Genomic DNA, 12,626 nt, shown 5'->3' on the forward strand with positions numbered 1-12,626 from the left:
TTGGCTTCATGCTCTGCTGGGAGAAGAGGAAAAGGGAAGCTGTAAGTAGCAATAACTGGAAGTAAACATTTTCCCGCTGAAGCGTTGAAACGTTGTGGATAACAAACAAGAAATACGTTGGCGCCCTAGCAACAGCACCACCATCAGTCACAGAAAATTAAATGCCCCGGGTGAGGATCGAACTCACGACCTTAAGATTATGAGACTTACGCGCTGCCTACTGCGCTACCGAGGCACGGGTGCACCGCTTGTCCTGCAAACTGGGTAAATGCCGTACCCAATATTAGACGTAGAGACACTGTACTTCCTGGATAACGTGTTCTGTTGCTACACGTGCACTGCCGGCCCAGTTGATTGCGGTGCTGCTGCAGCTGTTGCAACGATAGGCAGCACTCCTTGTCGTTAAAGTTCAGAGCCTCGGAGGCACCCGGACCCGGCAACTTGTGAGGCCAGGCCGACGCTAGTCTGTAGAACATGATGCGAGCGTCCTAGTGGGGACCCGCGAGTGCTGCGTTCTCGGTCCTTCTCAAGGGAAATCCAGCTACACATTCTTGTGGATCGTGCATCTCAAGCGCTCAAGCCACGCGGCAGCATCATCGCGGGAAAAGCAAAATGATGCATCGGCCGGGAATCGAACCCGGGCCGCCCGCGTGGCAGGCGAGCATTCTACCACTGAACCACCGATGCTGGGGCCAGCGGTAACTTGACGCTGCTTCCCGAGCAGATGTCTCAAGGGAAAGTGGGACTGCCGTCAAGCGCCGTAGCATTCTGTGGGAAAGATGCTGCAGACGCTGAATCCTGCACTGCACTGCTTAAAAATGCCGCCAGAACGCGGTCCTCTGCGTACTCTTGCGTCGCAGGCGCCCAACTCTTGCCAAAGGATGCGAAATGTGCGCGGATACGCTGTCCGAATGCGTCTGGATGTGCTCCCCTAGCCTGCCTCGAAATGCGCCTGCCAGGTACGATCACCTTCGGCCGCTGCCGACTGGCGGGAAGCCGATACAGCGCGGACGCGCTGCGCTCGCTTGTGCGGTGGTGGTGTAATGGTCAGCATAGTTGCCTTCCAAGCAGTTGATCCGGGTTCGATTCCCGGCCACCGCAGCAGGCTTTTAATTTCGCGTATGAGTACTTTTGCCACGCGCTCTTAAATTATTGTTTTTTCGCCCTCTTACTCGCTGCATACCAGCCCTTAGTGTGTCTCGACTTGTCTCGACTTTGCTCAGCTGACGCGAGAGCTGACGCTCTCAAATCGGCCTTTATCAAAACGACAAGCACGAGAAACGACTGAGAGAGCTAAGGAGAGGCGAGGCGATGGACACACAGCACGTCCCCTTCATTTCACGGTGGCGTCTCCCTGACCGAATCGGGCTGTAGCTCCGAAAACAAAGGAGAAACAAAAATAGGAAGTAAAAGTGCAAATAGTGCCCTGTGTTCCCATGCGCTCACCCGCCCAAGTACTGACAAGGGCCAAAGTTGTTACGCATCGGCAATCGGACACTTTCTTTCATTTTCTCTTTATCGGTTGAGAACCAGTGTATTCAAGATATTATGGCCATTGCCGAGTGAATGCTGTAGCGCTTCCCGACGAGTCGGGTTCGGATCCTCTGTCAACTTCCACGCAGGGTGATGATCTTCTGGTCATCACACTCGCCAGCTGAAATCGGCGCTGCCTTTTCGTAGTAGTAAAAGAGTAGTGGCCCGTGGGGGGATCGAACCCACGACCTTCGCGTTATTAGCACGACGCTCTAACCAACTGAGCTAACGGGCCTCGGCAGATGCAGTTGCTCAGCCCTACGCTGGAAACAGGTGGCATGAAGCCATACACCATTTCTATGGTCGTCGTGTGTCTGCTTCCCTAGTCTATATTCTGCTGACGGTCACGAAACAGTAGCTATATTGCGAGCAGGACGGGAAACGGCCGCTCGGACAGCTCAAACCTGTCACGATTCGTGTGGAAAAAATTCCGTTCCGGTACCGGGAATCGAACCCGGGCCTCCTGGGTGAAAGCCAGGTATCCTAGCCACTTTTTTTTTTTTTTTTTTTTTTTTTTTTAAATCTCGTTTTGATTCCTTTTGTTCGTTGCATCTGCTCGGGGCGGACGTCGTAAGACAGCCGTATAGTTCGTTGTTGATCGATTAGCTCAGTTTTTTTTATTACAGAGGGCTGCTAACCCTCTGACCGAACACGCTGAGCTACCGTGCCGGCGCCACTAGACCACACCGGATGTGGCCGTTTCGTTCGACCGTTCGTACGGTCGCTTGTCGCATTTCGTGTCGAGTGCCGCGTCGGCGCCCCTCTCTCTTTGCGAGCATCTTTGCACATAGTGACTGGCAAGGCGCGCACCTCAAACGTCGCAGAGCAATGCTTTTGGCTTCATGCTCTGCTGGAAGAAGAGGAAAAGGGAAGCTGTAAGTAGCAATAACAGGAAGTAAACATTTTCCCGCTGAAGCGTTGAAACGTTGTGGATAACAAACAAGAAATACGTTGGCGCCCTAGCAACAGCACCACCATCAGTCACAGAAAATTAAATGCCCCGGGTGAGGATCGAACTCACGACCTTAAGATTATGAGACTTACGCGCTGCCTACTGCGCTACCGAGGCACGGGTGCACCGCTTGTCCTGCAAACTGGGTAAATGCCGTACCCAATATTAGACGTAGAGACACTGTACTTCCTGGATAACGTGTTCTGTTGCTACACGTGCACTGCCGGCCCAGTTGATTGCGGTGCTGCTGCAGCTGTTGCAACGATAGGCAGCACTCCTTGTCGTTAAAGTTCAGAGCCTCGGAGGCACCCGGACCCGGCAACTTGTGAGGCCAGGCCGACGCTAGTCTGTAGAACATGATGCGAGCGTCCTAGTGGGGACCCGCGAGTGCTGCGTTCTCGGTCCTTCTCAAGGGAAATCCAGCTACACATTCTTGTGGATCGTGCATCTCAAGCGCTCAAGCCACGCGGCAGCATCATCGCGGGAAAAGCAAAATGATGCATCGGCCGGGAATCGAACCCGGGCCGCCCGCGTGGCAGGCGAGCATTCTACCACTGAACCACCGATGCTGGGGCCAGCGGTAACTTGACGCTGCTTCCCGAGCAGATGTCTCAAGGGAAAGTGGGACTGCCGTCAAGCGCCGTAGCATTCTGTGGGAAAGATGCTGCAGACGCTGAATCCTGCACTGCACTGCTTAAAAATGCCGCCAGAACGCGGTCCTCTGCGTACTCTTGCGTCGCCGGCGCCCAACTCTTGCCAAAGGATGCGAAATGTGCGCGGATACGCTGTCCGAATGCGTCTGGATGTGCTCCCCTAGCCTGCCTCGAAATGCGCCTGCCAGGTACGATCACCTTCGGCCGCTGCCGACTGGCGGGAAGCCGATACAGCGCGGACGCGCTGCGCTCGCTTGTGCGGTGGTGGTGTAATGGTCAGCATAGTTGCCTTCCAAGCAGTTGATCCGGGTTCGATTCCCGGCCACCGCAGCAGGCTTTTAATTTCGCGTATGAGTACTTTTGCCACGCGCTCTTAAATTATTGTTTTTTCGCCCTCTTACTCGCTGCATACCAGCCCTTAGTGTGTCTCGACTTGTCTCGACTTTGCTCAGCTGACGCGAGAGCTGACGCTCTCAAATCGGCCTTTATCAAAACGACAAGCACGAGAAACGACTGAGAGAGCTAAGGAGAGGCGAGGCGATGGACACACAGCACGTCCCCTTCATTTCACGGTGGCGTCTCCCTGACCGAATCGGGCTGTAGCTCCGAAAACAAAGGAGAAACAAAAATAGGAAGTAAAAGTGCAAATAGTGCCCTGTGTTCCCATGCGCTCACCCGCCCAAGTACTGACAAGGGCCAAAGTTGTTACGCATCGGCAATCGGACACTTTCTTTCATTTTCTCTTTATCGGTTGAGAACCAGTGTATTCAAGATATTATGGCCATTGCCGAGTGAATGCTGTAGCGCTTCCCGACGAGTCGGGTTCGGATCCTCTGTCAACTTCCACGCAGGGTGATGATCTTCTGGTCATCACACTCGCCAGCTGAAATCGGCGCTGCCTTTTCGTAGTAGTAAAAGAGTAGTGGCCCGTGGGGGGATCGAACCCACGACCTTCGCGTTATTAGCACGACGCTCTAACCAACTGAGCTAACGGGCCTCGGCAGATGCAGTTGCTCAGCCCTACGCTGGAAACAGGTGGCATGAAGCCATACACCATTTCTATGGTCGTCGTGTGTCTGCTTCCCTAGTCTATATTCTGCTGACGGTCACGAAACAGTAGCTATATTGCGAGCAGGACGGGAAACGGCCGCTCGGACAGCTCAAACCTGTCACGATTCGTGTGGAAAAAATTCCGTTCCGGTACCGGGAATCGAACCCGGGCCTCCTGGGTGAAAGCCAGGTATCCTAGCCACTTTTTTTTTTTTTTTTTTTTTTTTTTTTTTAAATCTCGTTTTGATTCCTTTTGTTCGTTGCATCTGCTCGGGGCGGACGTCGTAAGACAGCCGTATAGTTCGTTGTTGATCGATTAGCTCAGTTTTTTTTATTACAGAGGGCTGCTAACCCTCTGACCGAACACGCTGAGCTACCGTGCCGGCGCCACTAGACCACACCGGATGTGGCCGTTTCGTTCGACCGTTCGTACGGTCGCTTGTCGCATTTCGTGTCGAGTGCCGCGTCGGCGCCCCTCTCTCTTTGCGAGCATCTTTGCACATAGTGACTGGCAAGGCGCGCACCTCAAACGTCGCAGAGCAATGCTTTTGGCTTCATGCTCTGCTGGAAGAAGAGGAAAAGGGAAGCTGTAAGTAGCAATAACAGGAAGTAAACATTTTCCCGCTGAAGCGTTGAAACGTTGTGGATAACAAACAAGAAATACGTTGGCGCCCTAGCAACAGCACCACCATCAGTCACAGAAAATTAAATGCCCCGGGTGAGGATCGAACTCACGACCTTAAGATTATGAGACTTACGCGCTGCCTACTGCGCTACCGAGGCACGGGTGCACCGCTTGTCCTGCAAACTGGGTAAATGCCGTACCCAATATTAGACGTAGAGACACTGTACTTCCTGGATAACGTGTTCTGTTGCTACACGTGCACTGCCGGCCCAGTTGATTGCGGTGCTGCTGCAGCTGTTGCAACGATAGGCAGCACTCCTTGTCGTTAAAGTTCAGAGCCTCGGAGGCACCCGGACCCGGCAACTTGTGAGGCCAGGCCGACGCTAGTCTGTAGAACATGATGCGAGCGTCCTAGTGGGGACCCGCGAGTGCTGCGTTCTCGGTCCTTCTCAAGGGAAATCCAGCTACACATTCTTGTGGATCGTGCATCTCAAGCGCTCAAGCCACGCGGCAGCATCATCGCGGGAAAAGCAAAATGATGCATCGGCCGGGAATCGAACCCGGGCCGCCCGCGTGGCAGGCGAGCATTCTACCACCGAACCACCGATGCTGGGGCCAGCGGTAACTTGACGCTGCTTCCCGAGCAGATGTCTCAAGGGAAAGTGGGACTGCCGTCAAGCGCCGTAGCATTCTGTGGGAAAGATGCTGCAGACGCTGAATCCTGCACTGCACTGCTTAAAAATGCCGCCAGAACGCGGTCCTCTGCGTACTCTTGCGTCGCCGGCGCCCAACTCTTGCCAAAGGATGCGAAATGTGCGCGGATACGCTGTCCGAATGCGTCTGGATGTGCTCCCCTAGCCTGCCTCGAAATGCGCCTGCCAGGTACGATCACCTTCGGCCGCTGCCGACTGGCGGGAAGCCGATACAGCGCGGACGCGCTGCGCTCGCTTGTGCGGTGGTGGTGTAATGGTCAGCATAGTTGCCTTCCAAGCAGTTGATCCGGGTTCGATTCCCGGCCACCGCAGCAGGCTTTTAATTTCGCGTATGAGTACTTTTGCCACGCGCTCTTAAATTATTGTTTTTTCGCCCTCTTACTCGCTGCATACCAGCCCTTAGTGTGTCTCGACTTGTCTCGACTTTGCTCAGCTGACGCGAGAGCTGACGCTCTCAAATCGGCCTTTATCAAAACGACAAGCACGAGAAACGACTGAGAGAGCTAAGGAGAGGCGAGGCGATGGACACACAGCACGTCCCCTTCATTTCACGGTGGCGTCTCCCTGACCGAATCGGGCTGTAGCTCCGAAAACAAAGGAGAAACAAAAATAGGAAGTAAAAGTGCAAATAGTGCCCTGTGTTCCCATGCGCTCACCCGCCCAAGTACTGACAAGGGCCAAAGTTGTTACGCATCGGCAATCGGACACTTTCTTTCATTTTCTCTTTATCGGTTGAGAACCAGTGTATTCAAGATATTATGGCCATTGCCGAGTGAATGCTGTAGCGCTTCCCGACGAGTCGGGTTCGGATCCTCTGTCAACTTCCACGCAGGGTGATGATCTTCTGGTCATCACACTCGCCAGCTGAAATCGGCGCTGCCTTTTCGTAGTAGTAAAAGAGTAGTGGCCCGTGGGGGGATCGAACCCACGACCTTCGCGTTATTAGCACGACGCTCTAACCAACTGAGCTAACGGGCCTCGGCAGATGCAGTTGCTCAGCCCTACGCTGGAAACAGGTGGCATGAAGCCATACACCATTTCTATGGTCGTCGTGTGTCTGCTTCCCTAGTCTATATTCTGCTGACGGTCACGAAACAGTAGCTATATTGCGAGCAGGACGGGAAACGGCCGCTCGGACAGCTCAAACCTGTCACGATTCGTGTGGAAAAAATTCCGTTCCGGTACCGGGAATCGAACCCGGGCCTCCTGGGTGAAAGCCAGGTATCCTAGCCACTTTTTTTTTTTTTTTTTTTTTTTTTTTTTTTTAAATCTCGTTTTGATTCCTTTTGTTCGTTGCATCTGCTCGGGGCGGACGTCGTAAGACAGCCGTATAGTTCGTTGTTGATCGATTAGCTCAGTTTTTTTTATTACAGAGGGCTGCTAACCCTCTGACCGAACACGCTGAGCTACCGTGCCGGCGCCACTAGACCACACCGGATGTGGCCGTTTCGTTCGACCGTTCGTACGGTCGCTTGTCGCATTTCGTGTCGAGTGCCGCGTCGGCGCCCCTCTCTCTTTGCGAGCATCTTTGCACATAGTGACTGGCAAGGCGCGCACCTCAAACGTCGCAGAGCAATGCTTTTGGCTTCATGCTCTGCTGGGAGAAGAGGAAAAGGGAAGCTGTAAGTAGCAATAACAGGAAGTAAACATTTTCCCGCTGAAGCGTTGAAACGTTGTGGATAACAAACAAGAAATACGTTGGCGCCCTAGCAACAGCACCACCATCAGTCACAGAAAATTAAATGCCCCGGGTGAGGATCGAACTCACGACCTTAAGATTATGAGACTTACGCGCTGCCTACTGCGCTACCGAGGCACGGGTGCACCGCTTGTCCTGCAAACTGGGTAAATGCCGTACCCAATATTAGACGTAGAGACACTGTACTTCCTGGATAACGTGTTCTGTTGCTACACGTGCACTGCCGGCCCAGTTGATTGCGGTGCTGCTGCAGCTGTTGCAACGATAGGCAGCACTCCTTGTCGTTAAAGTTCAGAGCCTCGGAGGCACCCGGACCCGGCAACTTGTGAGGCCAGGCCGACGCTAGTCTGTAGAACATGATGCGAGCGTCCTAGTGGGGACCCGCGAGTGCTGCGTTCTCGGTCCTTCTCAAGGGAAATCCAGCTACACATTCTTGTGGATCGTGCATCTCAAGCGCTCAAGCCACGCGGCAGCATCATCGCGGGAAAAGCAAAATGATGCATCGGCCGGGAATCGAACCCGGGCCGCCCGCGTGGCAGGCGAGCATTCTACCACTGAACCACCGATGCTGGGGCCAGCGGTAACTTGACGCTGCTTCCCGAGCAGATGTCTCAAGGGAAAGTGGGACTGCCGTCAAGCGCCGTAGCATTCTGTGGGAAAGATGCTGCAGACGCTGAATCCTGCACTGCACTGCTTAAAAATGCCGCCAGAACGCGGTCCTCTGCGTACTCTTGCGTCGCCGGCGCCCAACTCTTGCCAAAGGATGCGAAATGTGCGCGGATACGCTGTCCGAATGCGTCTGGATGTGCTCCCCTAGCCTGCCTCGAAATGCGCCTGCCAGGTACGATCACCTTCGGCCGCTGCCGACTGGCGGGAAGCCGATACAGCGCGGACGCGCTGCGCTCGCTTGTGCGGTGGTGGTGTAATGGTCAGCATAGTTGCCTTCCAAGCAGTTGATCCGGGTTCGATTCCCGGCCACCGCAGCAGGCTTTTAATTTCGCGTATGAGTACTTTTGCCACGCGCTCTTAAATTATTGTTTTTTCGCCCTCTTACTCGCTGCATACCAGCCCTTAGTGTGTCTCGACTTGTCTCGACTTTGCTCAGCTGACGCGAGAGCTGACGCTCTCAAATCGGCCTTTATCAAAACGACAAGCACGAGAAACGACTGAGAGAGCTAAGGAGAGGCGAGGCGATGGACACACAGCACGTCCCCTTCATTTCACGGTGGCGTCTCCCTGACCGAATCGGGCTGTAGCTCCGAAAACAAAGGAGAAACAAAAATAGGAAGTAAAAGTGCAAATAGTGCCCTGTGTTCCCATGCGCTCACCCGCCCAAGTACTGACAAGGGCCAAAGTTGTTACGCATCGGCAATCGGACACTTTCTTTCATTTTCTCTTTATCGGTTGAGAACCAGTGTATTCAAGATATTATGGCCATTGCCGAGTGAATGCTGTAGCGCTTCCCGACGAGTCGGGTTCGGATCCTCTGTCAACTTCCACGCAGGGTGATGATCTTCTGGTCATCACACTCGCCAGCTGAAATCGGCGCTGCCTTTTCGTAGTAGTAAAAGAGTAGTGGCCCGTGGGGGGATCGAACCCACGACCTTCGCGTTATTAGCACGACGCTCTAACCAACTGAGCTAACGGGCCTCGGCAGATGCAGTTGCTCAGCCCTACGCTGGAAACAGGTGGCATGAAGCCATACACCATTTCTATGGTCGTCGTGTGTCTGCTTCCCTAGTCTATATTCTGCTGACGGTCACGAAACAGTAGCTATATTGCGAGCAGGACGGGAAACGGCCGCTCGGACAGCTCAAACCTGTCACGATTCGTGTGGAAAAAATTCCGTTCCGGTACCGGGAATCGAACCCGGGCCTCCTGGGTGAAAGCCAGGTATCCTAGCCACTTTTTTTTTTTTTTTTTTTTTTTTTTTTTAAATCTCGTTTTGATTCCTTTTGTTCGTTGCATCTGCTCGGGGCGGACGTCGTAAGACAGCCGTATAGTTCGTTGTTGATCGATTAGCTCAGTTTTTTTTATTACAGAGGGCTGCTAACCCTCTGACCGAACACGCTGAGCTACCGTGCCGGCGCCACTAGACCACACCGGATGTGGCCGTTTCGTTCGACCGTTCGTACGGTCGCTTGTCGCATTTCGTGTCGAGTGCCGCGTCGGCGCCCCTCTCTCTTTGCGAGCATCTTTGCACATAGTGACTGGCAAGGCGCGCACCTCAAACGTCGCAGAGCAATGCTTTTGGCTTCATGCTCTGCTGGGAGAAGAGGAAAAGGGAAGCTGTAAGTAGCAATAACAGGAAGTAAACATTTTCCCGCTGAAGCGTTGAAACGTTGTGGATAACAAACAAGAAATACGTTGGCGCCCTAGCAACAGCACCACCATCAGTCACAGAAAATTAAATGCCCCGGGTGAGGATCGAACTCACGACCTTAAGATTATGAGACTTACGCGCTGCCTACTGCGCTACCGAGGCACGGGTGCACCGCTTGTCCTGCAAACTGGGTAAATGCCGTACCCAATATTAGACGTAGAGACACTGTACTTCCTGGATAACGTGTTCTGTTGCTACACGTGCACTGCCGGCCCAGTTGATTGCGGTGCTGCTGCAGCTGTTGCAACGATAGGCAGCACTCCTTGTCGTTAAAGTTCAGAGCCTCGGAGGCACCCGGACCCGGCAACTTGTGAGGCCAGGCCGACGCTAGTCTGTAGAACATGATGCGAGCGTCCTAGTGGGGACCCGCGAGTGCTGCGTTCTCGGTCCTTCTCAAGGGAAATCCAGCTACACATTCTTGTGGATCGTGCATCTCAAGCGCTCAAGCCACGCGGCAGCATCATCGCGGGAAAAGCAAAATGATGCATCGGCCGGGAATCGAACCCGGGCCGCCCGCGTGGCAGGCGAGCATTCTACCACTGAACCACCGATGCTGGGGCCAGCGGTAACTTGACGCTGCTTCCCGAGCAGATGTCTCAAGGGAAAGTGGGACTGCCGTCAAGCGCCGTAGCATTCTGTGGGAAAGATGCTGCAGACGCTGAATCCTGCACTGCACTGCTTAAAAATGCCGCCAGAACGCGGTCCTCTGCGTACTCTTGCGTCGCCGGCGCCCAACTCTTGCCAAAGGATGCGAAATGTGCGCGGATACGCTGTCCGAATGCGTCTGGATGTGCTCCCCTAGCCTGCCTCGAAATGCGCCTGCCAGGTACGATCACCTTCGGCCGCTGCCGACTGGCGGGAAGCCGATACAGCGCGGACGCGCTGCGCTCGCTTGTGCGGTGGTGGTGTAATGGTCAGCATAGTTGCCTTCCAAGCAGTTGATCCGGGTTCGATTCCCGGCCACCGCAGCAGGCTTTTAATTTCGCGTATGAGTACTTTTGCCACGCGCTCTTAAATTATTGTTTTTTCGCCCTCTTACTCGCTGCATACCAGCCCTTAGTGTGTCTCGACTTGTCTCGACTTTGCTCAGCTGACGCGAGAGCTGACGCTCTCAAATCGGCCTTTATCAAAACGACAAGCACGAGAAACGACTGAGAGAGCTAAGGAGAGGCGAGGCGATGGACACACAGCACGTCCCCTTCATTTCACGGTGGCGTCTCCCTGACCGAATCGGGCTGTAGCTCCGAAAACAAAGGAGAAACAAAAATAGGAAGTAAAAGTGCAAATAGTGCCCTGTGTTCCCATGCGCTCACCCGCCCAAGTACTGACAAGGGCCAAAGTTGTTACGCATCGGCAATCGGACACTTTCTTTCATTTTCTCTTTATCGGTTGAGAACCAGTGTATTCAAGATATTTGGCCATTGCCGAGTGAATGCTGTAGCGCTTCCCGACGAGTCGGGTTCGGATCCTCTGTCAACTTCCACGCAGGGTGATGATCTTCTGGTCATCACACTCGCCAGCTGAAATCGGCGCTGCCTTTTCGTAGTAGTAAAAGAGTAGTGGCCCGTGGGGGGATCGAACCCACGACCTTCGCGTTATTAGCACGACGCTCTAACCAACTGAGCTAACGGGCCTCGGCAGATGCAGTTGCTCAGCCCTACGCTGGAAACAGGTGGCATGAAGCCATACACCATTTCTATGGTCGTCGTGTGTCTGCTTCCCTAGTCTATATTCTGCTGACGGTCACGAAACAGTAGCTATATTGCGAGCAGGACGGGAAACGGCCGCTCGGACAGCTCAAACCTGTCACGATTCGTGTGGAAAAAATTCCGTTCCGGTACCGGGAATCGAACCCGGGCCTCCTGGGTGAAAGCCAGGTATCCTAGCCACTTTTTTTTTTTTTTTTTTTTTTTTTTTTTTAAATCTCGTTTTGATTCCTTTTGTTCGTTGCATCTGCTCGGGGCGGACGTCGTAAGACAGCCGTATAGTTCGTTGTTGATCGATTAGCTCAGTTTTTTTTATTACAGAGGGCTGCTAACCCTCTGACCGAACACGCTGAGCTACCGTGCCGGCGCCACTAGACCACACCGGATGTGGCCGTTTCGTTCGACCGTTCGTACGGTCGCTTGTCGCATTTCGTGTCGAGTGCCGCGTCGGCGCCCCTCTCTCTTTGCGAGCATCTTTGCACATAGTGACTGGCAAGGCGCGCACCTCAAACGTCGCAGAGCAATGCTTTTGGCTTCATGCTCTGCTGGGAGAAGAGGAAAAGGGAAGCTGTAAGTAGCAATAACAGGAAGTAAACATTTTCCCGCTGAAGCGTTGAAACGTTGTGGATAACAAACAAGAAATACGTTGGCGCCCTAGCAACAGCACCACCATCAGTCACAGAAAATTAAATGCCCCGGGTGAGGATCGAACTCACGACCTTAAGATTATGAGACTTACGCGCTGCCTACTGCGCTACCGAGGCACGGGTGCACCGCTTGTCCTGCAAACTGGGTAAATGCCGTACCCAATATTAGACGTAGAGACACTGTACTTCCTGGATAACGTGTTCTGTTGCTACACGTGCACTGCCGGCCCAGTTGATTGCGGTGCTGCTGCAGCTGTTGCAACGATAGGCAGCACTCCTTGTCGTTAAAGTTCAGAGCCTCGGAGGCACCCGGACCCGGCAACTTGTGAGGCCAGGCCGACGCTAGTCTGTAGAACATGATGCGAGCGTCCTAGTGGGGACCCGCGAGTGCTGCGTTCTCGGTCCTTCTCAAGGGAAATCCAGCTACACATTCTTGTGGATCGTGCATCTCAAGCGCTCAAGCCACGCGGCAGCATCATCGCGGGAAAAGCAAAATGATGCATCGGCCGGGAATCGAACCCGGGCCGCCCGCGTGGCAGGCGAGCATTCTACCACTGAACCACCGATGCTGGGGCCAGCGGTAACTTGACGCTGCTTCCCGAGCAGATGTCTCAAGGGAAAGTGGGACTGCCGTCAAGCGCCGTAGCATTCTGTGGGAAAGATGC

At 53.8% G+C, this 12,626-nt stretch overlaps 22 non-coding genes across 22 annotated transcripts; 5 read left to right on the plus strand and 17 right to left on the minus strand.

Annotated features, from left to right (window-relative positions):
• Positions 1-162: 162 nt before the first annotated feature.
• Positions 163-235, minus strand: Trnam-cau. Its single transcript has one exon. It is a non-coding gene; the product is annotated as a tRNA-Met (tRNA).
• A 381-nt stretch (positions 236-616) lies between these two features.
• Trnag-gcc lies at positions 617-687 on the minus strand. The gene has a single exon. It is a non-coding gene; the product is annotated as a tRNA-Gly (tRNA).
• A 342-nt stretch (positions 688-1,029) lies between these two features.
• Positions 1,030-1,101, plus strand: Trnag-ucc. Its single transcript has one exon. It is a non-coding gene; the product is annotated as a tRNA-Gly (tRNA).
• A 593-nt stretch (positions 1,102-1,694) lies between these two features.
• Trnai-aau lies at positions 1,695-1,768 on the minus strand. The gene has a single exon. It is a non-coding gene; the product is annotated as a tRNA-Ile (tRNA).
• Positions 1,769-2,529: 761 nt separating this feature from the next.
• Positions 2,530-2,602, minus strand: Trnam-cau. Its single transcript has one exon. It is a non-coding gene; the product is annotated as a tRNA-Met (tRNA).
• Positions 2,603-2,983: 381 nt separating this feature from the next.
• On the minus strand, positions 2,984-3,054 carry Trnag-gcc. The gene has a single exon. It is a non-coding gene; the product is annotated as a tRNA-Gly (tRNA).
• Positions 3,055-3,396: 342 nt separating this feature from the next.
• On the plus strand, positions 3,397-3,468 carry Trnag-ucc. Its single transcript has one exon. It is a non-coding gene; the product is annotated as a tRNA-Gly (tRNA).
• A 593-nt stretch (positions 3,469-4,061) lies between these two features.
• Trnai-aau lies at positions 4,062-4,135 on the minus strand. The gene has a single exon. It is a non-coding gene; the product is annotated as a tRNA-Ile (tRNA).
• Positions 4,136-4,898: 763 nt separating this feature from the next.
• On the minus strand, positions 4,899-4,971 carry Trnam-cau. Its single transcript has one exon. It is a non-coding gene; the product is annotated as a tRNA-Met (tRNA).
• Positions 4,972-5,352: 381 nt separating this feature from the next.
• On the minus strand, positions 5,353-5,423 carry Trnag-gcc. Its single transcript has one exon. It is a non-coding gene; the product is annotated as a tRNA-Gly (tRNA).
• Positions 5,424-5,765: 342 nt separating this feature from the next.
• Trnag-ucc lies at positions 5,766-5,837 on the plus strand. Its single transcript has one exon. It is a non-coding gene; the product is annotated as a tRNA-Gly (tRNA).
• Positions 5,838-6,430: 593 nt separating this feature from the next.
• Trnai-aau lies at positions 6,431-6,504 on the minus strand. Its single transcript has one exon. It is a non-coding gene; the product is annotated as a tRNA-Ile (tRNA).
• Positions 6,505-7,269: 765 nt separating this feature from the next.
• Positions 7,270-7,342, minus strand: Trnam-cau. The gene has a single exon. It is a non-coding gene; the product is annotated as a tRNA-Met (tRNA).
• Positions 7,343-7,723: 381 nt separating this feature from the next.
• Trnag-gcc lies at positions 7,724-7,794 on the minus strand. The gene has a single exon. It is a non-coding gene; the product is annotated as a tRNA-Gly (tRNA).
• Positions 7,795-8,136: 342 nt separating this feature from the next.
• Positions 8,137-8,208, plus strand: Trnag-ucc. The gene has a single exon. It is a non-coding gene; the product is annotated as a tRNA-Gly (tRNA).
• Positions 8,209-8,801: 593 nt separating this feature from the next.
• On the minus strand, positions 8,802-8,875 carry Trnai-aau. The gene has a single exon. It is a non-coding gene; the product is annotated as a tRNA-Ile (tRNA).
• A 762-nt stretch (positions 8,876-9,637) lies between these two features.
• Trnam-cau lies at positions 9,638-9,710 on the minus strand. The gene has a single exon. It is a non-coding gene; the product is annotated as a tRNA-Met (tRNA).
• A 381-nt stretch (positions 9,711-10,091) lies between these two features.
• Positions 10,092-10,162, minus strand: Trnag-gcc. The gene has a single exon. It is a non-coding gene; the product is annotated as a tRNA-Gly (tRNA).
• Positions 10,163-10,504: 342 nt separating this feature from the next.
• On the plus strand, positions 10,505-10,576 carry Trnag-ucc. The gene has a single exon. It is a non-coding gene; the product is annotated as a tRNA-Gly (tRNA).
• A 592-nt stretch (positions 10,577-11,168) lies between these two features.
• On the minus strand, positions 11,169-11,242 carry Trnai-aau. Its single transcript has one exon. It is a non-coding gene; the product is annotated as a tRNA-Ile (tRNA).
• A 763-nt stretch (positions 11,243-12,005) lies between these two features.
• On the minus strand, positions 12,006-12,078 carry Trnam-cau. The gene has a single exon. It is a non-coding gene; the product is annotated as a tRNA-Met (tRNA).
• A 381-nt stretch (positions 12,079-12,459) lies between these two features.
• Trnag-gcc lies at positions 12,460-12,530 on the minus strand. The gene has a single exon. It is a non-coding gene; the product is annotated as a tRNA-Gly (tRNA).
• Positions 12,531-12,626: the final 96 nt, after the last annotated feature.

This window comes from Schistocerca americana, chromosome 2 (genome assembly GCF_021461395.2).
Source record: "Schistocerca americana isolate TAMUIC-IGC-003095 chromosome 2, iqSchAmer2.1, whole genome shotgun sequence".
Classification (NCBI taxonomy): domain Eukaryota; kingdom Metazoa; phylum Arthropoda; class Insecta; order Orthoptera; family Acrididae; genus Schistocerca; species Schistocerca americana.